Genomic DNA, 6,083 nt, shown 5'->3' with positions numbered 1-6,083 from the left:
GATCAACGGTCCTACATAGTAGAACCGTCTGATCTCCATTTTTAGACAGGGGAGAATAACAGGCGGCTTGTTTACATTAGCCGCCTGCCTTTCTCCCTCTCTACCGACGATCACAGTGTGACATCGGGTCCGCCGGTCACACGCACAGAATCCTCAGTGAACGAGCCGGGGCGGGCGCGCGCCTCAGCGGGCGCGCGCTCGCCCGCTATTGGCTCACAAGCCGGTCACAGGCTAGTGACATATATATACGTCACTTTGCCTGGCCGGGGCTGACCACCGCAGTATATCTACTTTCGGCGGTCGGCAAGTGGTTAAACAAAGGGCTGATGATCCTGGCTATCAGCCAGCACCTCCACCACTTTGTCTACATTCAGCTTCTGGCCAGGGATCTGTCAGTTGCAACAAAAGTCCATCAGTTTACTGGTAATGACAGTTGGCATTTTTGTGTTTGCGAGTTGTTGGCATCAACATTTTCATGATTGACCATGGATCTGCATCAACAGAGGACATAAATGACAATAAAGTGTTTTTGAATAAAGGATTTTATTAATGTGTGTGAATTTATTTACTTTTTCCTTTTGTTGGGAATGAGTAACCCAGGTACTATGAACCTCTTACTCATTCATGTAAAGAGGAGGGCTCGATATCTGTGGGCCCCTTTATCTTAAGCCCCGTACACACGCACAGATTGTTGGCCGTAAATTGTCGGCCAACGTCCGATCTGCCGATTGTAGGCTTGTAAGTATGATGCTTCCGACAACCGACTGCGAATTTTTGGCCGAAAAAAATCTGGTGTGCAGGCTATAAAATTTTTGTTGGCCAACAACAGAACGGCCGATTGTTCCTCAGTCAGTACAGATTTCGGCAGACAAAAATCAGATGAGCAAGACTGGGCATGCTCAGAGAAGATAAAACACATGGAAAGTCAACCATCACATGACATCACTTCTGAAGTTGGTTTTTGTTGGCCAACGAAAGTCCAGTGCAAGTCTAGAGCACATTTCAACCAACAAACAACACTGGACAAAAGACGGCCGATCGGTCAGCCAACAATCTGTGCGTGTGTACAGGGTTTTAGCTTTAAAATTCTGGTAAATCATCCCCCTGCAGACCCTGACATCCACTGAGGCAAGGATGTGGGGAAGAGGCCCTTGTACTATATCAACATATGCTCTCTGCCTCTCCTTTCCTGGGCTACAAGGCTGCATGCTTGGATAAGTGTCTGGTAATGATTTTAGGAAGAACCAATTGCTGTCCCTTTTTTTTTATGGTTCTCTTAAAATCCATACCAGACCCTCTTCAAGCATAAGGGTCTAGTATAGATTTGAGGTGTGGGTTATGCAGTTTTTTTTATGTGGCTCCTACTTAAAATCCATACTACTCTTGTCAAATATAACACTATGGTAAGCATTTGGGCATGGGGGAGCACATTGCCTTTTAAAAAACAATTAATTCTCAGGATTTATTTTCTAGATGGTCACTTTTGCTGTTTTTACAGGTATGACACTTCATTTGCAGATTCAAGGCATTTTCCAAGTATGTTAATTAAAGGACGTTTTGAATTTTTAATGTTTCACTTTACAGAGGAGTTTCAGCCTTGGGGGGGGGGGGGGTAAAAGTCAGCAGCTACAAATAGTGTTGCTGCTAACTTTTAATATAAGGACACTTACCTGTCCAGGGAGCCCGCAATGTCGTCACCCAAAGCCGACCCGTCCATCAGCTCCTGGTGCAGGTGCTGGCATCCTTGCATCCTTGCAAGCCTGTTTCCTACTCTGCATGCGTGAGTCACACTGCACTTTCTGAATGGTCCTGCTGTCTTCTGGGACCTGTGTGTGTCTCCCAGAAGGCAGCGGGGGGGCGGGGGGGGAGGGGCAGCAAATGTCGCCCTGGCACCCTTGCACCAAAGTAGGAAAAGGTACCTCTTTCGACAGTTATTTGCTCCCCCCGAAAGGTTCCAAACCTGGCACCAAAGGGGGGGGCAGGAAGCAGTAAAGCGGAACGTCCACTTTTGGGGGAAACTCCGCTTTAAGCCTTATTAAAAGTGCAGATTCCCACTAACTGGTATTTTTGCATTGGTACATGTTCCCCTGGGAAGCGCCCAGTAACCTATACTATTTGTTTGACAATTTCTTACTTTTTAGCCTTAAAAATAAAGAAAAAATTACTTGCAAGATTCACGTCCTATTGACATTAATGGGGGTTGCTTTACAGTGTGCAGTTTACGGATTAATAGATACGTTTGCTGAATGCGCATGTGAATCAAACTCAGTGAATTTTCGCATCACTACCAGCTCCCAATGATTAACAAAAACTGCAGCACCTCATTTACTTAAATTTTGAGATCACATTAAAGGGCATAAGGGCATAATGGCAACCCCAAACAATATGTTTATACATACCAGCCTGTATAATTCATGCACATAAAATTTGCATGAGTTGATATAAAACGTATAGCAGTAGTATTTGCCCAATGAATCACCGATACCATACAGCCCCATGACTTGCCTGCAGCTAGAAACAGCCCTGCTTAGAACGTCTGTTATTATATTGAACACCATTTACAACCAAACAGCTGACAGCGTAAGCTTGACATGACTTCATCCTTAACTGCTGTTTGATTTTGGTAGCTGTTCATTTGTGTTGCAGGAAATAAATATCATCTGGAGACTTGTGCTATATTTGTAAGATCCTTGGGAACTAAAGTCGTTTGTGCCTAGCTGTAATGAAACAAAATGAGCTTTGTCACAATGGAACATCTTCCATATTCATGACATATTATCGGCTCAGATTTTGACGACTACTTAACCATGTTTAAATGAGCAAGGGAAGTAAAGCATGAAAATAAGTACACCAAATGAGAAGATAAAGAAAGGAAAATGGAATTACATGAGAGAAACACTATTTCCAATTACTTACTAACACTCTACTTATTAGGCAGGTCTGAAATAATGATCTATTGAATTAAGAGTGCATTTCAAGTTCCACAGTAGAGAGGCCAGTGCAATGTTTGGCCTAAAACATAACACAAAGCAGTGGTGCTGTCTAAGGTACAACTAATATGCAGCTGTACCTCTAACCACATAGAAAAACACATTTTACAGACCTCTGTTTAATGCACTGTCAGTCACATAAAGTAGAATTTCAGTCAAAATCTAAGGCTAAACCTACACTCACCCCCATTCTAAGACTATTCTATCTACAGTTGTGAAAGAAAAAATGCCTCTACTTACCTTTTCTGAAGCAGCTTAGGTCCGGTAACATGACAGGGTGCCAGCGCTAGCGTCAGTATAAAGGAGAGACAGCCAACAATGGATGCCCCATAGTAAGTCTATGGGTGATGTCATTGCCCAGGCATTTGCAGCCATTGTCAGAGAGCTCTCCTCTTCACTGAAGTCGCCACTGGAGACATCATGTGACCGGACCGAAGTGGCTTCAGAATAGGTAAGTATAGGCATCTTTCACAGGGTAGATAGAATAGTGTTAGAATGGGGGTGTAAGTAGGTTTAGCCTTAGTTAGATTTTGATTGAACTACCACTGTAATCTTGTAGCTAAAGTGCATGTTTTTTCTCTTCTTCATTGAAAATGTATGTGTAAGGTCAGGACATAATCTCCAAGTTAGGCTAGGTTCACACTGTTTAATTTGCCACATTTGTGAGGACACAGTAGCCAATTTGTTTGAATGGACTGCTGCCCCTGCTGGAAAACGCAAGGAAAAGCACCATTTCAAAATTGCAGCCGCACGAAAATGGCATAGTGCTTTTGCAGAATTCAGTTTCATGCACCCAAAAATGTGTCGCATTTTCCAATGTGTGGTATGCCATTTAAGCGGAAGTAAACTTTTTTTAACTTGTACCTACAGGTAAACCTATAATAAGGCTTACCTGTAGGTACAGTGAATGTCTCCTAAATTTGCGGTGTTTAGGAGATATTCACACTGGATGTAGCCAGTGATGTCACCGATGCATGCGCTCTGAAGGAATGGCTTACCAGACCTTCAAAGCTCTGTGCTTGGGCCAACGGCTCCAGTGCGCATGTGCAAGAGTGATGTCATCATGGCCCTGACCACTTATACAGCTGGAGCCCAGTAACCCGGAAGGAAGACCGGGGAAAGATGTAAGCCCTGTCAGCCATGATGGAGGGCTTTGTTGTAAGGTACGTATTTCATAATGTGCTAGTATACAATGTATACTAGCACATTGCCTTGCAGGAGACTTTTTTTTAATGTTGCTGTTTATAACCCCTTTAAGAAATAATAGCCCCTCATGTGTCTGCAAAAGAGTAGAGCGTTTTGGCTGTGGGTGCTTGCAAATTCAGGAATGCGTGTGATTCTCACTTTTGCACCCACAACCACCCACAACATTGTCAACCTATCCTTAAAGTGACATTAAACCTTTTTTTTTTTTTTTTAAATAAAATAACAAACAAGACATACTTAGCTGCTATGATGTGCTATGCTTTTGCACAGAGCAGCCTCAAATCTCTTCTTCTGGGGTCCCCCGCTGGAGTTCCAGGCCTTTGCTCTTTTGTGAGTGCCCCCACAGGAAGCCTATATATATATATATATATATATATATATATATATATATATATATATATATATATATATATTACACTCTTTTTTTAAATGTGATATTCACTTGCAGTTTTTTTGCCAAGCCACATTTTTATATTTTTACAATTTTGGTGTGCAGTCTTTACATACAATCAAAAAGGACAGATCCTGCACATGCTGATATACAACAAGTACAAAGAGGAGTACTTCACCAGCCCATGGCGCTGTCCATGTGTTCACCTCCTTTGTTTGTATGTTTTTTAGCTGAAATGTCCTGGTTGCTGCTGCTCCTCTCTCACTCCACTGGGGGGGCGGATCAAAACAATTCAAATCTGTAAAGAAAAGCGCACGCAACCTCGGGCAATAACGCTTTAATAAAGGACAACAACACAGTACATTGGAATTGCACTCACACTTTTCCTTTAAGACAATCTCTTTACAGCATTCCAACAGGAGCTACTCGCTCCTCCCCGTCCCTCCAGATGGTGACTCTGCGGTCTCCTCATTCGCGGCTGCCGCCGCTGTATCCCCGCTCTCCTTCACTTCCTGTGTTGCCTGGTCACCGGATGCCGGTTCTAGTGCGCCTGCGCACTATACCAACGTAATCTACGGCGCCTCAGGAGAGCCTCAGCCAAAGCCGGAGCCACAAGTTGTACGGAGCTGCGAGGTGGGAGATTCAAGACATGGGTGCACTGCCTCTGCTGTTACTATGGACAACGCGTTTCGGAGGCGGAGCCTCCTTCCTCAGGTCCCCTGCGAATAGATTTTTTAAGTGTATGTAAACCCTAACAACAAACTTCTCTCATATGATCCCTTTTGGGAGCAATGCAAGTCTATTATTTCTGCATTATATGTGGCGGAATCAGGCACATGACCATGGCTTAGAATGTCTTATAGAGCAGGCAGCACTGGACCATTTGCATCCTGTTTTTTTTTAAAAGTCCAAAACACTATTCACTTCTCAATAAGTACACTTCATATAAAAAAAAAGACCGAACGTGTAAAACCAGTCCCCTCAGAAGGTGTTAACTGGGATTGGAGTACTCCAAACTCAGTTGACTCCTTCTGAGGGAAACGCGTCGGGCGGAGCCGGACTGTCGTCCCCAAGCATGAACTGCACTGCAGGCAGCCGTGCTTCAGTAAAGAGTAGCTTATGTAAGTGCAATTTTTTTAATAAACTGGTTTTACCTGGAAGATAATGCACTATTAGCCCTCTTTTTTCTTACTACTGAGTCGAGATCCCCTGATTGTCGGGGCATGTGATATCCACCTAGTCCCCGCTGTGGAGCATTTCCAATGGTTGGCTGATCGCTGGACCTCACCGGGACCCTCTGGTCACTGAGGTAGGCGCTTTCTATCGAGTCCTCACTGTGTATTATTATTATTGCCTCTTATGGGACTCTCCATGTGAAATCTTCACATTTGTGTTTGTCACGGTCACTCACATGAAGCAGTGTTTGTGCACGTTTATATTATACATGTTCGGTCTTTTTTATATGAAGTGTAGTTATTGAGAAGTGAATAGAGTTT

Source organism: Pelophylax lessonae, assembly GCF_965119305.1.
Source record: "Pelophylax lessonae genome assembly, chromosome: 12".
Taxonomy (NCBI): Eukaryota; Metazoa; Chordata; class Amphibia; order Anura; family Ranidae; genus Pelophylax; species Pelophylax lessonae.
This window is presented reverse-complemented; position numbering follows the sequence as displayed.